The sequence below is a fragment of the Arachis ipaensis genome, chromosome B6, assembly GCF_059453495.1.
Source record: "Arachis ipaensis isolate K30076 ecotype BB chromosome B6, ASM5945349v1, whole genome shotgun sequence".
Taxonomy (NCBI): domain Eukaryota; kingdom Viridiplantae; phylum Streptophyta; class Magnoliopsida; order Fabales; family Fabaceae; genus Arachis; species Arachis ipaensis.
Genome location: NC_142441.1, coordinates 97,767,357 through 97,786,687, shown reverse-complemented (window position 1 = coordinate 97,786,687; position 19,331 = coordinate 97,767,357). Strand labels below are relative to the sequence as shown.

Sequence of the window (19,331 nt, the reverse complement as noted above, 5' to 3'; positions counted from 1 at the left end):
AATATTAATGGTTTTTATTTTGGAATGATTTATTAAATATTTTATAAAACCATCATGTGCTTTTGCTAGCACTAAATATGACTGATGATGAATTAAAAACCTCTGCCTTATTGAGATTGAGAAGATACTCAACAGCAATGCTAGATCTTTATGAGACTATCAATCAATGTCATATCCTGAGCTATCTGATGTTCGCCTTTTTCAGAATAAGCTAATAGAGAAGTAGTTAGCATATTACACAAATGAATTGACTCATACAAACTTATATACGGAATAAAAGATGACTCATGAGTAAAGGTTAGTATTCGATGAAATACTCAATGTTGTTATTGCAAATTCTGGTAGTTTTTACTTCGTTTATTGACATGGTGCGTGTGGTAAGATATTTATTTGGAATGGACTTTCTTCTACTATTCGATCTAAAGGAAAGATTGTTTTAAATATCGCATCTAATGGAATTGCATATTTACTCCTACCTGGTGGTAGAACAACTCATTCTAGTTTTTCAATACCTATTACAATTACTGATGAATCTATTTGCGTCAAGCATGGCAGTTTAAAGGTTGAGCTGCTCATTCAAAGTAGCTTAATAATTTGGGATGAAGCTCTAATGCTCAATAAAATGTACTTTGAAGCACTTGATCGAACGCTCTGGGATCTTATGTCAGTTACCGATCAACATAAGACACATCAACTATTTGGTGGTAAGGTTGTGGTTCTAGGAGGTGATTTCAGATAAATACTTTCGGTTATTGTGAAAGGGAGTAGACACAATATATTGTCATAAGCTATTAACTCATCCCATATGTGGTCGTTCTGTAAGATTCTGAAGTTGCATCCGAACATGAGGCTTCTAATGTCTTCTTCAGATCAACATGATGGTGAAATGAAGAAATTTTCTAATTGGATACTTGATGTTAGAAATAGAAATATTGGTTCTACTGTTGGTGATAAGTCAAAAGTTGAAATTTCAGATGATCTGCTAATTACAACTACTGATGACCCTCTCTCTCATTTGGTAGACTTTCACAACTAGAAAATGGATTAATACAGACAGATTTAGTCTTTATTACAGATGAACTTTTGGTTACCGACAAAATTACCGACAGATTTTGTCCTTCTGTAAAAGCCCCGTGGGAAATTATTTACCGACGGATTTTTTCCGTCGAAAAATTACCAACGGATTTTTACCAGTTACCGATGGATTTTTTCTCTGTAAATTCTCCATTCATTTCCCGAAGGCGACGAACTTTCTGACGGATTTTCCGTCTGTAATTACAGACAAATTTTCTGACGGATTTTCCATCAGTAATTACAGACGAATTTTCAGACGGATTTTCTGTCTGCAATTACAGATGGATTTTTCGACAGATTTTTCATCTGTAATTTGAATCTTGGGAAATCATCTCACACTCTGATTACAGACAGAAAATCCGTCTGTAAATCCGTCAGTAAGGTAAAATAGAATTTTTTTTAGATTTTTCCAATTACAAAATAAACTTATTTTCATACAAAATAAATATAAATTTAATACAAATTTTTATCTAATTTGTATTCGAATATTTATAATATTTCATAAAATAAACAAATTCATCGTATTATCAAACTAAAAGAAAAGTATTATAAACAAGCAAGTTAATATAATTCAAAACATAAACAAAGTGTATTGATCATCAACTATAATTCCTAGTATATTGTTCAACCATACTAAAACTATCAGCTATAGTCTTCAGTATCATCTTCATCCTCATCATCATCATAGTCCTCATCCGAAGAGATTGAGGATGGCGGCAGTGGCGGTGATAGTGGAACTGTACTAGAACTACTTGACTTCACTTGGACTCCTAATATAACAGAAAATCATAGTTTAAACATCAATATAATATCTTGCATAAATTCTAAAGGATTGCAATCCAAAGCAGTTTAAACGTTAATAGAAAATCATAGTTTAAACATCAATAAACAATGAATCATAAATTATATCTTAGTATAGTTATAGCAGTGAGGTAAATTTTTTTCTTTGTCATAACCTGTAATGTAAGAAAGGACATACCTTTGGTGAAGAAATGTAAGGTCTTTGAGATGATATCTTTGCAAGAAGCTCCTCTGTGGGATTCAGCGGCGCAGTTGTCTCTGCTACTACCTCCACTATTTTACAATATGCAAGATCAGGGTTCTTGGCCACGACTGCCATAAGTTCTGCCATCTACCATGAAACAGAATTTGTTGCTTTTGCTTTGTCATTCATAGGACTAGTTTTACAAAATTGGAAATCAGCACAAAAGTTTACATGTTAAGCACCTAAAGGTTTGATACTTGACCCCCAAATAAAGTGTCTTCTGTTGATAATGTTAGGTTATGAGTTTCCTTGTAAGAATCCGTCGGCCGCTCCATACCTCTAGGTCTCACTATCTGAAGAACAATGTAAATAGCTTTAGACAGTTAGGATCCTGCTTTATGGCATAACTACCATCATAATCTTGAAAGTGAAAAATCACATGCAGCACTGTTTTCAATATGAAGTTGATAGTTAAAAACAGACTTCAAGATCAGAAATTCAGCAATCAGTTTGACTTCTTGTTAAAATATGATAATATCAGAAAGAATTTCATTAATGCTCACTTGAGAATAGCTGCAGGTAAACCAAATTTGTTTGTTCCCAATGAAGTAACCAGTATGAAGTGATTTACTTTGGCAACAGTTACTGCATCATAGAAAAAACAAAACCATTTTGAGTTTTCATCATATTAAGACATTAGTCTTAACCAAATAACAAGGAACAAATTGTTATGACAGTTTTGTGTTTCAAGATTAGGACCTAACAAGATCTTAACATAAGAGTGAAGAATCTTGTCTTACCAGCATCAATAAGGCTATTGGTGGCGCGATAATCGATTCGACAAGGGCCAGTGATGTCAAAAACTTCCTTCTCACTAGCACCAATGGAACATATAACTGTTGATGCATTCTCCAATGCTGGTCCAATTTGATCTGGTTTCTCCAAATCACATTCCACAATTTCAAGCTTCTCTACAGCTGGGCTAAAAACCAAAAATATTCTCTTGTTATTTAATACATCAGCATTTTCTTTATTGCTGATGAGCGGATAATTTATACGCTTTTTGGCATTGTTTTTAGTATATTTTTAGTAGAATCTAGTTACTTTTAGGGATGTTTTTAATAGATTTTATGTTAAATTCACATTTCTGGACTTTACTATGAGTTTGTGTATTTTTCTGTGATTTCAGGTATTTTCTGGCTGAAATTAAGGGACCTGAGCAAAAATCAGATTCAGAGGTTGAAGAAGGACTGCTGATGCTGTTGGATTCTGACCTCCCTGCACTCAAAGTGGATTTTCTGGAGCTACAGAACTCCAAATGGCACGCTTCCAATTGTGTTGGAAAGTAGACATCTAGGGATTTCTAGCAATATATAATAGTCCATACTTTGCCCAAGTTTAGATGACGCAAACTGGCGTTCAACGCCAGATCTCTGCCCAATTCTGGAGTTCAGCGCCAGAAATGGATCAAAAACCAGAGTTGAACGCCAGAAATGGATCCAAACCTGGCGTTCAACTCCACAAATGGCCTTTGCACATGGAAAGTTAAAGCTCAGCCCAAGTACACACCAAGTGAGCCCCGGAAGTGGATTTATGCATCAATTACTTATTTCTGTAAACTCTAGTGACTAGTTTATTATAAATAGGACCTTTTGCTATTAGACATCTTGGGACGCCTGGTTCTTAGATCAGAGGGGCTGGCCATTCGGCCATGCCTGGACCTTTCACTTATGTATTTTTAACGGTAGAGTTTCTACACTCCATAGATTAAGGTGTGGAGCTCTGCTGTTCCTCAAAGATTAATGCAAAGTACTACTGTTTTCTATTCAATTCATCCTATTTTGCTTCTAAGATATTCATTCGTACTTCAATCTGAATGTGATGAACGTGACAATCATCATCATTCCCTATGAACGCGTGCCTGACAACCACTTCCGTTCTACCTTCGACTGAATGAGTATCTCTTAGATCTCTTAATCAGAATCTTCGTGGCGTAAGCTAGAATGATGGCGGCATTCAAGAGAATCCGGAAAGTCTAAACCTTGTCTGTGGTATTCCGAGTAGGATTCAATGAATGAATGACTGTGACGAGCTCCAAACTCGCGATTGCAGGGCGTTAGTGACAGACGCAAAAGGATAGTAAATCCTATTCCAGCATGATCGAGAACCGACAGATGAATAGCCGTGCCGTGACAGGGTGCGTTGACCATTTTCACTGAGAGGATAAGATGAAGCCATTGACAAGGGTGATGCCTCCAGACGATTAGCCGTGCCGTGACAGGGCATTGGATCATTTTCCCGAGAGATGACCGAAAGTAGCCATTGACAGTGGTGATGTATCACATAAAGCCAGCCATGGAAAGGAGTAAGACTGATTGGATGAAGATAGCAGGAAAGCAGAGGTTCAGAGGAACGAAAGCATCTCCATTCGTTTATCTGAAATTCCTACCAATGAATTACATAAGTATTTCTATCCCTATTTTATTATATTAAATTCGAAAACACCATTATCAATTTATATCTGCCTAACTGAGATTTGCAAGGTGACCATAGCTTGCTTCATACCAACAATCTCCGTGGGATTCGACCCTTACTCACGTAAGGTATTACTTGGACGACCCAGTGCACTTGCTGGTCAGTTACACGGAGTTGTGAACCGTGGTTTTGGCATCATGTTTTTGGCGCCATTTCCAGGGAAAGAAAGAGCAATGAACTTTACATAATTAAAGTGTAATCACGATTCCGCATACCAAGTTTTTGGCGCCGTTGCCGGGGATTGTTCGAGTTTGGACAACTGACGGTTCATCTTGTTGCTCAGATTAGGTAATTTTCTTTTTGTTTTATTTTCAAAAATTTTTTCAAAAATCTTTCAAAAATTTTTCTTTTGTTTTTGAAAAAAAAATGTTTTCAAAAATATTATTTTTCTTCAGAATTTTTAAGAATGAATTCTAGTGTTTCATGAAGCATGTTGAAGCCTATCTGGCTGTAAAGCCATACCCAAACTGCTTTGGGATTGGTCTTCAACTAATCACCTCAATAGAGTCATGCCCAATTCTTCTGGATAGGGCATGTTAGGCTTGTCATGTCTGAATTACACTCATATTTTTATTAAAGCTTGGCTGGCTATTAAGCCATGCCTGACCCTTTGATTGGAGCTTTAAGACTAACATGGCAAGATTCTTGGAATTCATATTAAAAATTTTGGAATCCTTATTTTTATTTTTCACAATAATTTTCGAAAAAGAATTAAAAGAAAATACAAAAAAATCATAAAATCATAAAAATAAAAAATATTTTGTGTTTCTTGGTTGAGTCTTGAGTCATGTTATAAGTTTGGTGTCAATTGCATGTGCATCTTGCATTTTTTCGAAAATTCATGCATTCATAGTGTTCTTCATGATCTTCAAGTTGTTCTTGGTAAGTCTTCTTGTTTGATCTTTGCATTTGCATGTTTTGTGTCTTTTCTTGTTTTTCATATGTATTCTTGAATTCTTAGTGTCTAAGCATTAAAGAATTCTAAGTTTGGTGTCTTGCATGTTTTCTTTGCATTAAAAATTTTTCAAAAATATGTTCTTGATGTTCATCATGATATTCACGGTGTTCTTGGTGTTCATCTTGACATTCATAGCATTCTTGCATACATTCATAGTTTTGATCCATAACTTTCATGCATTGCATCATTTTTCTCTCTCATCATAAAAATTCAAAAATCAAAAAAATATCTTTCCCTTTTTCTCTCTTAAAATTTCGAAAATTAGATTTGACTTTTTCAAAAATTTTTAAAATCTAGTTGTTCTTATGAGTCAAATCAAATTTTCAATTTAAAAATCTCATCTTTTTCAAAAATCTTTTTCAAAAATCAAATCTTTTTCATTTTTCTTAGTTATTTTCGAAAATAACAATAACAATTAATGTTTTGATTCAAAAATTTTAAGTTTGTTACTTGCTTGTTAAGAAAGATTCAAACTTTGAGTTCTAGAATCATATCTTGTGATTTCTTGTGAATCAAGTCATTAATTGTGATTTTAAAAATCAAATCTTTTTCAAAACTAATTTCAATCATATCTTTTCAAAATATCTTCTTATCTTATCTTTTTCAAAAATTTGATTTCAAAATATCTTTTCTAACTTCCTAACTTCTTATCTTTTCAAAATTTGTTTCAACTAACTAACTAACTTTTTGTTTGTTTCTTATCTTTTTCAAAACTACCTAACTAACTCTCTCTCTCTAATTTTCGAAAATATCTTCCCTCTTTTTCAAAAATTTCTTTTTTATTAACTAATTATTTTTACTTTTGATTTTAAAATTACTAACCTTTTTCAAAAACTATTTTCGAAAATCACTAACTCTTTTTCAAAAATTATTTTCGAAAATTCTCCCTCTCCCATCTTACTCTATTTATTTATTCATCTACTAACATCTCATCTCACATCTCTACCCTCCTCACAGTTGTGTTTCTTCCATTACATTACATTCTTTGTCTCCCTCTTTTCTCCCACTCACAAAGGGATCCCTATACTGTGGTATAAAGGATCTCTATTATTATTATTTTTCTGCGCCCTCTTCTTTGTCATATGAGCAGGAGCAAGGACAAGAACATTCTTGTTGAAGCAGATCCAGAACCTGAAAGGACTCTGAAGAGAAAACTAAGAGAAGCTAAATTACAACAATCCAGAGATAACCTTTCAGAAATTTTCAAACAGGAAGAGGAGATGGCAGCCGAAAATAATAATAATGCAAGGAGGATGCTTGGTGACTTTACTGCACCTAATTCCAATTTACATGGAAGAAGCATCTGCATTCCTGCCATTGGAGCAAACAACTTTGAGCTGAAACCTCAATTAGTTTCTCTGATGCAGCAGAACTGCAAGTTTCATGGACTTCCATCTGAAGATCCTTTTCAGTTCTTAACTGAATTCTTGCAGATATGTGATACTGTTAAGACTAATGGAGTAGATCCTGAAGTCTACAGGCTCATGCTTTTCCCTTTTGCTGTAAGAGACAGAGATAGAGTATGGTTGGACTCTCAACCTAAGGATAGCCTGAACTCTTGGGATAAGCTGGTCAAGGCTTTCCTAGCCAAGTTCTTTCCTCCTCAAAAGCTGAGCAAGCTTAGAGTGGATGTTCAAACCTTCAGACAGAAAGAAGGTGAATCCCTCTATGAAGCTTGGGAGAGATACAAAGGACTGACCAAAAAGTGTCCTACTGACATGCTTTCAAAATGGACCATCCTGGATATATTCTATGATGGTTTATCTGAGCTATCAAAGATGTCATTGGATACTTCTGCAGGTGGATCCATTCACCTAAAGAAAACGCCTGCAGAAGCTCAAGAACTCATTGACATGGTTGCAAATAACCAGTTCATGTACACTTCTGAGAGGAATCCTGTGAATAATGGGACGCCTATGAAGAAGGGAGTTCTTGAGATTGATACTCTGAATGCCATATTGGCTCAGAACAAAATATTGACTCAGCAAGTCAATATGATTTCTCAGAGTCTGAATGGAATGCAAGCTGCATCCAACAGTACTCAAGAGGCTTCTTATGAAGAAGAAGCTTATGATCCTGAGAACCCTGCAATAGCAGAGGTGAATTACTTAGGTGAACCTTATGGAAACACCTATAACTCATCATGGAGAAATCATCCAAATTTCTCATGGAAGGATCAAAAGCCTCAACAAGGCTTTAATAATGGTGGAAGAAATAGGTTTAACAATAATAAACCTTTTCCATCATCCACTCAGCAACAGACAGAGAACTCTGAACAAAAGACTTCTAATTTAACAAACTTAGTCTCTGATCTATCTAAGGCCACTGTAAGTTTCATGAATGAAACAAGATCTTCCATTAGAAATCTGGAAGCACAAGTGGGCCAGCTGAGTAAAAGGATCACTGAAATCCCTCCCAGTACTCTCCCAAGCAATACAGAAGAGAATCCAAAAGGAGAGTGCAAGGCCATTGACATAAGCACCATGGCCGAACCCAATGAGGGAGAGGAGGACGTGAATCCCAAGGAGGAAGACTTCCTGGGACGTCCAGTGGTCAATAAGGAGCTTCCCTCTGAGGAACCAAAGGACTCTGAGGCTCATCTAGAGACCATAGAGATTCTATTGAACCTCCTTATGCACTTCATGAGCTCTGATGAGTATTTCTCTTCTGAAGAGAATGAGGATGTTACTGAAGAGCAAACTGCCAAGTTTCTTGGTGCAATCATGAAGCTGAATGCCAAATTATTTGGCATTGATACTTGGGAAGTTGAACCTCCCTTGTTCATCAATGAACTAAGTGACCTGGATCAACTGACATTGCCTCAGAAGAGACAGGATCCTGGGAAGTTCATAATAGCTTGTACCATAGGCACCATGATCTTCAAGGCTCTGTGTGACCTTGGTTCAGAGATAAACCTCATGCCCCTCTCTGTAATAGAGAAACTAGGAATCTATGGGGTGCAAGCTGCTAGAATCTCATTAGAGATGGCAGACAATTCAAGAAAATAGGCATATGGACAAGTAGAGGACGTATTAGTAAAGGTTGAAGGCCTTTACATCCCTGCTGATTTCATAGTCCTGGATACTGGAAAGGAAGAGGATGAATCCATCATCCTAGGAAGACCTTTCCTGGCCACAGCAAGAGCTGTGATTGATGTTGACAGAGGTGAACTAGTCCTTCAATGGAATGAGGACTCCCTTGTGTTTAAAACTCAAGGATCTCCCTCTGCAACCATGGAGAGGAAGCATGAAAAGCTTCTCTCAAATCAGAGTCAACCCAAGCCCCCACATTCAAACTCTAAGTTTGGTGTTGGGAGGCCACAACCAAACTCTAAGTTTGGTGTTGAACTTCCATATCCAAACTCTAAGTTTGGTGTTGGAGAGTTTCAACAATGCTCTGAACATCTGTGAGGCTCCATGAGAGCCCACTGTCAAGCTATTGACATTAAAGAAGTGCTTGTTGGGAGGCAACCCAATGTTTATTTATCTAACTCTATTATTATTGTTTTTCATGTTTTCTTAGGTTCATGATCATGTGGAGTCACAAAATAAATATAAAAATTGAAAACGGAGTCAAAAACAGCAGAAGAAAAATCACACCCTGGAGGAGCATCTGCCTGGCGTTCAACTCCAGAACAGAGCATGGTTCTGGCGCTGAACGCCCAAAATGGGCAGCATTCTGGCGCTGAACGCCCAGAACAAGCATGGTTCTGGCGTTCAACACCAGAAATGGCAACAAATGGGCGTTGAACGCCCAAAATGGGCACCAACCTGGCGCTGAACGCCCAGAGTTGTGTGCAAGGGCATTTTACATGCCAAATTTGGTGCAGGGATGTAAATGCCTTGACACCTCAGGATCTGTGGACCCCACAGGATCATCTCAGGATCTGTGGACCCCACAGGATCATCTCAGAGTCTGTGAACCCCACAGGATCCCCACCTACCTCATCATCTCTCTTTCCATTCATGATCATCCCTTCTGTTTTCCATTTACCACTCACATCCATACACCCACTACCTTCAAAATTCAACATCTCTCTCCCATCCAATCCCACCCATATGGCCGAATACACACATCCATCCATCTCCTCCATATCTTCTTCTTCTTCTTCTATTCTTTCTTCTTTTGCTCGAGGGCGAGCAACAGTCTAAGTTTGGTGTGGTAAAAGCATAGCTTTTTTTGTTTTTTCCATAACCATTGATGGCACCTAAGGCCAGAGAAACCTCTAGAAAGAAAAAAGGGAAGACAAAAGCTTCCATCAAGGGTCCATAGCTCAGTGGTAGAACATTTGACTGCAAATCAAGAGATACCTCAGGGGATACATTTTCTTCCACACAATTATTGGAAGCAACTAAGGGTGGAACATCAAGAGCACTCCATCATCCTTCATGAAATCAGAGAAGATCTAAAAGCAATAAAGGAGGAGCAACAAAGGCAAGGAAGAGACATAGAAGAGCTCAAGGACATCATTTGTTCCTCAAGAAGGAAACGCCACCATCACTAAGGTGGATTCATTCCTTGTTCTTATTTCTTCTATTTTTCATTTTCTATGTTATGTGCTTATCTATGTTTGTGTCTTCATTACATGATCATTAGTAGTTAGTAACTATGTCTTAAAGTTATGAATGTCCTATGAATCCATCACCTCTCTTAAATGAAAAATGTTTTAATTCAAAAGAACAAGAAGTACATGAGTTTCGAATTTATCCTTGAACTTAGCTTAATTATATTGATGTGGTGACAAGGCTTCTTGTTTTCTGAATGTATGCTTGAACAGTGCATATGTCTTTTGAAGTTGTTGTTTAAGAATGTTAAATATGTTGGCTCTTGAAAGAATGATGACTAGGAGACATGTTATTTGATAATCTAAAAAATCATAAAAATGATTCTTGAAGCAAGAAAAAGCAGCAAAGAGCAAAGCTTGCAGAAAAAAAAATAAAATAAAATAGAAAGAAAAAAAAAAAGAAAAAGCAAGCAGAAAAAGCCAAAAGCTCTTAAAACCAAGAGGCAAGAGCAAAAAGCCAATAACCCTTAAAACCAAAAGGCAAGGGTAATAAAAAGGATCCCAAGGCTTTGAGCATCAGTGGATAGGAGGGCCTACAAGAATAAAATTCTGGCCTAAGCGGCTAAACCAAGCTGTCCCTAACCATGTGCTTGTGGCGTGTAGATGTCAAGTAAAAACTTGAGACTGAGCGGTTAAAGTCAAGGTCCAAAGCAAAAAAAGAGTGTGCTTAAGAACCCTGGACACCTCTAATTGGGGACTTTAGCAAAGCTGAGTCACAATCTAAAAAGGTTCACCCAATTATGTGTCTGTGGCATTTATGTATCCAGTGGTAATACTGGAAAACAAAGTGCTTAGGGCCACGGCCAAGACTCATAAAACAGCTGTATTCAAGAATCATCATACTGAACTAGGAGAATCAATAACACTATCTGAACTCTGAGTTCCTATAGATGCCAATCATTCTGAACCTCAATGGATAAAGTGAGATGCCAAAACTATTCAAGAGGCAAAAAGCTACAAGTCCCGCTCATCTGATTGGAGCTATGTTTCATTGATAGTTTGGAATTTATAGTATATTCTATTCTTTTTATCCTATTTTGATTTTCAGTTGCTTGGGGACAAGCACAATTTAAGTTTGGAGTTGTGATGAGTGGATAATTTATACGCTTTTTGGCATTGTTTTTAGTATATTTTTAGTAGAATCTAGTTACTTTTAGGGATGTCTTTAATAGATTTTATTTTAAATTCACATTTCTGGACTTTACTATGAGTTTGTGTGTTTTTCTGTGATTTCAGGTATTTTCTGGCTGAAATTGAGGGACCTGAGCAAAAATCAGATTCAGAGGTTGAAGAAGGATTGCTGATGCTGTTGGATTCTGACCTCCCTGCACTCAAAGTGGATTTTCTGGAGCTACAGAACTCAAAATGGCGCGCTTTTAATTGTGTTGGAAAGTAGACATCCAGGGCTTTCCAGAAATATATAATAGTTCATACTTTGCCCAAGTTTAGATGACGCAAACTGGCGTTCAACGCCAGCTCTCTGCCCAATTCTGGAGTTCAGCGCCAGAAATGGATCAAAAACCAGAGTTGAACGCCAGAAATGGATCCAAACCTGGCGTTCAACTCCACAAATGGCCTCTGCACGTGGAAAGTTAAAGCTCAGCACAAGTACACACCAAGTGGGCCCCAGAAGTGGACTTATGCATCAATTACTTATTTCTGTAAACCCTAGTGACTAGTTTATTATAAATAGGACCTTTTGCTATTAGACATCTTGGGACGCCTGGTTCTTAGATCAGAGGGGCTGGCCATTCAGCCATGCCTGGACCTTTCACTTATGTATTTTTAACGGTAGAGTTTCTACACTCCATAGATTAAGGTGTGGAGCTCTGCTGTTCCTCAAAGATTAATGCAAAGTACTACTGTTTTCTATTCAATTCATCCTATTTCGCTTCTAAGATATTCATTCATACTTCAATCTGAATGTGATGAACGTGACAATCATCATCATTCCCTATGAACGCGTGCCTGACAACCACTTCCGTTCTACCTTCGACTGAATGAGTATCTCTTAGATCTCTTAATCAGAATCTTCGTGGCGTAAGCTAGAATGATGGCGGCATTCAAGAGAATCCGGAAAGTCTAAACCTTGTCTGTAGTATTCCGAGTAGGATTCAATGAATGAATGACTGTGACGAGCTCCAAACTCGCGATTGCAGGGCGTTAGTGACAGACGCAAAAGGATAGTAAATCCTATTCCAGCATGATCGAGAACTGACAGATGAATAGCCGTGCCGTGACAGGGTGCGTTGACCATTTTCACTGAGAGGATAAGATGAAGCCATTGACAAGGGTGATGCCTCCAGACGATTAGTCGTGCCGTGACAGGGCATTGGATCATTTTCCCGAGAGATGACCGAAAGTAGCCATTGACAGTGGTGATGTATCACATAAAGCCAGCCATGGAAAGGAGTAAGACTGATTGGATGAAGATAGCAGGAAAGCAGAGGTTCAGAGGAACGAAAGCATCTCCATTCGTTTATCTGAAATTCCTACCAATGAATTACATAAGTATTTCTATCCCTATTTTATTATATTAAATTCAAAAACACCATTATCAATTTATATCTGCCTAACTGAGATTTGCAAGGTGACCATAGCTTGCTTCATACCAACAATCTCCGTGGGATTCGACCCTTACTCACGTAAGGTATTACTTAGACGACCCAGTGCACTTGCTGGTCAGTTACACGGAGTTGTGAACCGTGGTTTTGGCATCATGTTTTTGGCGCCATTTCCAGGGAAAGAAAGAGCAATGAACTTTACATAATTAAAGTGTAATCACGATTCCGCGTACCAATTGCCAAACCTACACAAATCATGAAATCCATAAACTTTTCTTACCTTGACTCCCTCCACTTGTTCCATCATCAAGCTTCATTTTCTCAACACTCTACATATGTTCTATATCTTAATGCACATCCTTTTCATATCAAGAACTAATGGATACCAAATCTTGTTCATAAGATAGAACCTGTACCTTGATTAGTAGACCAGCTCTTTCAGCACTCCTCACTCTAGCTCTTACTTTAAATCCAAGTTTTATAAGCTCTCTGAAATGAAACTATCACTAGTCAGCATTTTAAAGAAAAGAAGTTTCTTCTTAAAGAACAAGTGAATTAAAGAGTACTAACAAATGTACCTAACAGTTCTTGAACCAACTCTACCAGTAGCATCAGCAACAAATACTAAGTTATCATCCTTGAAATCTGTTTTCTCAGGAATCCCCTTAATTTTTTGGTGAACCTTGTATAGAGTATAAACATTAACATTCATGTTAGTGATCATCAACACAAACCAAACATGTATAGCAAAATTATATATCTAACAGTTCTATCTAAATCACCTAAAGCTTAAGCTCTAATGCAGTGGAACTCAGATGTGACGCTACCAAGAAAGGATAGACTTCAAGGAAGCAAAACCATGGAAACTATGAAGAAAGGATGGATTACAATGCAAGCTGTTGTTGCGGCTGCAGAGATGACCAAGTAGAAGCAAGAGTTACAGGCGGTAAAGTTTGCTGAAGCTGTCTAAGCAGATTAATCATGCGGCCAGCAGTTTGTTCCGTTGCGAGGTCTTTTCCAGCACACAAAACCTACATCACATAAAATGGGCAACATTAAATAGAAAATCAAATTAAATCAAATCAAATATGCATTGGCACATCAAAGCAGCAAATGCTTGATAAAAACTAACCTCAACAAAAAAGAGTAAATGCGGGACTGCATTAGGAAACTAAAAAGGAAAATTTGAGTTCTTTACCTTTCAACCATGGAACAAAGTTGATCATGGACAACTTTAGCCTCAATCAAATCACCTTTTATTGGCCAGGCAAAGTCCACCCAATATAACCTTATATTAAGCTTGGTTATCAAATCCATGCCTAGACTAGGTCTCATAAACTAACAAAAAAGTCCATACTGCACTCACAAAGGAACACCTAAGCTTATATGATATTTCGAGACAGATCAACAACCCCCTAAGGATTCAGATCATAATAACAACTTACTCATATTGTAAAAACCTAATGAATTCCATATAGATGCATCTAAGAACAGATAAACGTGTATACGGAATACCTTATGTAAAGCGTCCACCAGAGCTGGGGATGATACTGTCACTCAAAAACTTCAAATAGGATGCATCCCGACCTTGAGATTGCCCTTTCTCAATAGCCAACTTTGCAGAACGTAATAGCTCCGGCATTGCTAAAATGATATAGGAAATCATAACCATTAAAAACAGTTGGGATAATGGCATAAAGCAACTTAATGAGCAGAGGAAAATTGTTAACAAAAAAAAGATGCAAAGGAACAATCATTCTTATACTTGAAACGGCTACTTTTCTAACCTCCTCATGGAAGTAAAATTTAAAAAGTGGAACTAAATTTCCTGCAACCTGTCCCACATGCAATTTAATACTTAGAAAAAGATGTTTCTATAAACAAAGTGCAATATGTAAAGGTGTTATTAACTTTTATAGTGTTCCCAGTCTAACCTGATCAATCCATGGAAAGAATCCTTCCTTCAACTCATCAGCATAACAGCAAAACATGTTACAGGCTGTGGCCTTTTCTTCTAGAACACTAGTTTCGATACCGATTCTTTTGTCTCCAAGAGTGATGGTCTCCATACTATAATAGTATAATGAATAAACAAAACTTAGTTGGATTTATCTTGCCTAAGTAAAATTATCAATGCATCTGATTCATCGGTCAAATGAAACTGTAATGAGCATTCGAAATGACTGCAAATATGTATGTGCATGTGCATCAAGATCTATGTGTGTTGTGAGCACAGTGCATACAGCATGAAATGCAAGCACATTTCTTAAGTTTTGAAAACAAAGAATAAAAAGAGTCACTAAACTCTTTATTGACTCAGAAAGTTGTGGTATATCAATTTTAAAGAAAGTAAATAATAACAGCCTACCTGGGTATGATGAAAGCATATATATGTATTAAAACAATAATATTACTCTTGGGAATAATATTCTATAAACATACCTAAAGAATTACAAGCAACTTGCTAACAATTCCATCCAAGTAGGGTGTTAAAATATCAGGTGTGCAGTTCTCTGTCTCAGCACTGTAGTTATTTGTTTCGCTGGCATCTTCGTCCTCTGTCTCAGCACTGTGCCAAGCAGGATCATCCTCAATATCCAACAGCATCTTCATCAGAAAGGCGAACATCCTGCTGATAAACTGAGGCAGCTTCCTCATCATCCCAGGTGCCCTCTCCCTCACCTCGGCCAGAGTAATCACAAACTCGATCGCCAAATGCCACGTTCCTTCCTCCAGCGACTCTGCCTCGGCAATATGAAGCATGGCTCCAACAACATCCACCAGCTGCCACCGGAGGAACCTTGGCTCCGTACCAGCAAGCTCGATCAGAAGTTCCAGAGCCTCCTGTGTAGTTAACCACTAATTAGCACTGTTTCAAACCAAATTTCGAGACCAGAGCAAGACACTGCACAATGTGTTTGGAATGAAAAATTAGCGAGAGAAACAAGGGATGGAGTTAGGGCTAACCTGGTTAGTGGAGTGCGAATAGATCAAAAGATTGAAGATCTATGCAACCTTATATATAAAGTGTTTGATTCAATTTGATTAGGTTAGTGGAGAAGCTGGTCTTTGCCGGAGAAGAAGTTACCAACGGAGTCAACTATCATTCCGAGCTTCGCTTCAAGTTTCGCCATTCAACAATAACCACCGAGTTTCCACCGAGTTGAGATGAGTTTCACGAATCGCTGCAGATGCGACCAGAGTGGCGGCGGAGGGAGCCCGTGCGACGCAAGGGATGACAGAGAGAGATCCTGCGATACGAGCGGCGGCGACAGCGGCGGAAGAAGCTGGTGCGACGGAGAGAAGAAGCAACTCAATGACGGAGAGACTCATTTGATTTGTGTGGAGTGTGAATGGATCGAAAGGGTAGGGATAAAATTAGGGTTAACTCAATATTTCCGACGAAAAATTTTAAATTACAGACGGAAAATTTGTCTGTAATAATTTAATAAAATGCAGCATTTTGTCTATTGAATTACAGACAGATTTTTCATCTGTAGTTATTTTCCACAAAAAAAATTTAATTTTACCGACAGAATTATCGACGGATTTTGTTTTCTGTCTGTAATTTATGCTAATTCATTTTTTTGTTTTCCGACAAAAAAATTCCTCTGAAATTTTATCTGTATTTCCGTGGGATAAAATCAGTCGGGAAATATCCGTCTGTAATAACTAATTTTCTAGTAGTGTTTGCATATCCAAATTTGTTACAAAACATGTTAGATTACAGGTATTTTTAGAGTAAGGCAATTCTTGCACCCACGCTTGAGAGTGTCGAAAAGGTAAACAATTTCGTCATATGACAATCTTTGCAGGGATGAAAAAGGAGTATCTAAGTTCTGACATAACATCTCAACCTGATGAGAATGAAGATGTACAACAAGAGTGGTTCACACCAGAGTTCCTAAATGACATCAAATGTTCGAGACTACCCAACCACAAGTTAACTTTGAAGCCAGGAGTTGCTGTAATGCTACTGCGAAACATAGACTAGACTTCAGGTTTATACAACGGGACAAGGTTAATAGTTAACAAACTTGGCAACAACGTAATTGGAGCAACAGTAGTGACCGGTAGAAATATTAGTGACAAAGTGTACATTCCAAGAATAAACTTTTTCCCTTCAAATTCAAGATTGCTATTTAAGTTCCGACGGAGACAATTTCTATTAACAGTGTATTTTGCAATGACCATCAACAAGAGTTAGGGTCAATCATTATATCACATGTAGGGCTTTACTTGTCAAAAGCAGTGTTCACCTATGGACAACTTTACGTTGCTTTGTTAAGGTTAAGAGTCGTGGTAGCCTCAAGGTTCTAATTCTGGACGAAAACGGCAATCTAAAGTCATCAACATCAAATTTCGTGTTCAAAGAAGTTTTAATAATATTTAGGTAAGAAAAATAGTATTTTCATTTTAATAACATGTTATGATTACACTTTTGGACAAATATTTACCGTAGATATAACTAAGAGAAAATTACATTCCCCTCCCCTGCGAGATGCTAAAATGACACTCCCTTCCCCTCTATTTTATAAATGTACATTCCCCTCCCTTCTAACTTTTAAAAAACCTCCTCTTTAATTTATTTTAAACTTTTTGTGTTAACTAATGTTAACTTTATACCTTTTTTAAGAAAAAATAAATTATTTTTTAAAAAAATACCCATTAGTAAAAATTTTATTTTTTATCATTAAATTTTACTTACCAAAATATTCTTTAATAAATTATTCTTTTATTGATTAAATTGTATTTTTTAAAAATTTAATAATTATATATTTTTTTTCTAAAATACCCTTCAATAATTTTTTTAATTATTAAATTACAATTTTACTAAAATTTTCGTTAACAATTTTTTTATATTTTACTATTAATTTTTCGATATCTATATATATTATTTTAATATTAAATAAAATATTTTAGTAAGATTATTTTTCAATATCAATATATATTAATTGTTATATATATTAATAGTGCTAATATTTTTTATTTAATGTTAAAATAATATATATTAAAATAAAAAAATTAAAAGTAAAATATAAAAATAATTTTTAACAAAAATTTTGATAAAATCACAATTTAATAATTAAAAAATTATTGAAGGGTAGGTATCTTAGAAAAAATAATTTAATTATTAATTTTTTTAAAATTATTTTAATAAAAATATAATTTAATCAATAAAAATAATTTATTAAAAGGGTATTTTGATAAGCAAAATTTAATGATAAAAAATAAAATTTTTGCTAATGGGTATTTTTTTAAAAAATAATTTATTTTTTCTTAAAAAATGGATAAAGTTAATATTTGTTAACACAAAAAATTTAAAATAGATTAAAGAGGAGGTTTTTTAAAAGTTAAAAGGGAGGAGAATGTACATTTATAAAATAGAGGGGAGGGGAGTGTCATTTTAGCATCTCGTAGGGGAGGGAAGTAGAATTTTCTCTATAACTAATTTATCTATAACTCTACTTTCAGATTTAAAATGAAATGTGTAACAGGAAACACAACATCATATGTCAATTACTTTTCTAATGAGGTTAGTAAAATACTAGGTTGTCGATAATTTTTCATTAGCCTTTTAACATAAAGTTTAATGTAAAACTGACATGCTATTATTACAGTTATATATATTTTTATTTTTTCAGATCTCTTTTCTTATGGTTCAAGAATATTATAGACTTCAAACTGTTTCATTTGCATTTTACTTTGAATAAAGATAAAACAACATATTCAGTACGTTTATTATATAATGACGATGATAATATTATACTAAACTCAAAAAATTTATGATTATAAAATATTATTTTAACTTAACATGTCAAATTAAAATATAAATTCGTGCATCACACGAGTTTAACATTAGTTTAAGACAAAAGAAAAAAAAAATGGCCAACAACTTTAAACAGTCACAGTCAGTAAAATTTAAAATTATATTATTTAATTTAACTGCAAATCTAATTTTTTCGACTTTCAACCGAATTCGAGTAAACAGTGACACACTATATGGCAATGATGTGCTTTTCGGATTTTTTTATTCTTAAATAAAAAAATTATTTCTCAAAAACAATTAATTAAATTTGAATTTTCGGAATATATTTTTTTTGGTATTTAGGTTGAGTTTGCCACACTCCAGTGAATCTCACTAATTTTGTAAGGTTCGTAGCACCTCCGACGAATTTTTATATTTTTATAGAATTTGCCGTATTTTTTTTTGGCAAACTTCACTACTTTGTCTCCCCTCCATACATACTAGACTAGGTGAGAAGAAAAGTTAGAAAATTGAATACTGAATAATATCGCCGACGACAATAACAACCATTATTATCGTGTCTAGGAGTGATGTAATAGGAATGATGTTACTTAATACCTTAATTTTAAAAAAACTTAGTTTAGTTTAACAATAGTTATCATTGTCTCCGGCGATATTGAAGAAGCCATACTTATTATTTGTTCAATATTCAACTTTTTAATTTTTTTTTCATCCATATTAAACCAAACTAATTTTTTTTTTAAAATTAAGAGTTTTGACCATGGTATATATTTTTCTAAATTAAAAACATAAAAGCTGTTTAGGAATATATATATTTTTAAATTAAAAGAATAAAAAAGGTTGAGAAATATAAAAATTTAAAATTCGCTTGACATATAACG

General features: G+C 35.5%; 1 non-coding gene and 2 pseudogenes across 1 annotated transcript; 1 reads left to right on the top strand and 2 right to left on the bottom strand.

Moving 5' to 3' along the window:
* Window positions 1-1,832: 1,832 nt before the first annotated feature.
* On the bottom strand, window positions 1,833-13,392 carry LOC110263774 (protein TIC 62, chloroplastic-like; annotated as a pseudogene).
* Window positions 7,169-7,276, bottom strand: LOC148561903 (small nucleolar RNA R71). Its single transcript, XR_015886746.1, has one exon. It is a non-coding gene; the product is annotated as a small nucleolar RNA R71 (small nucleolar RNA).
* Window positions 13,393-15,848: 2,456 nt separating the features above from the next.
* On the top strand, window positions 15,849-19,284 carry LOC148561902 (uncharacterized; annotated as a pseudogene).
* Window positions 19,285-19,331: the final 47 nt, after the last annotated feature.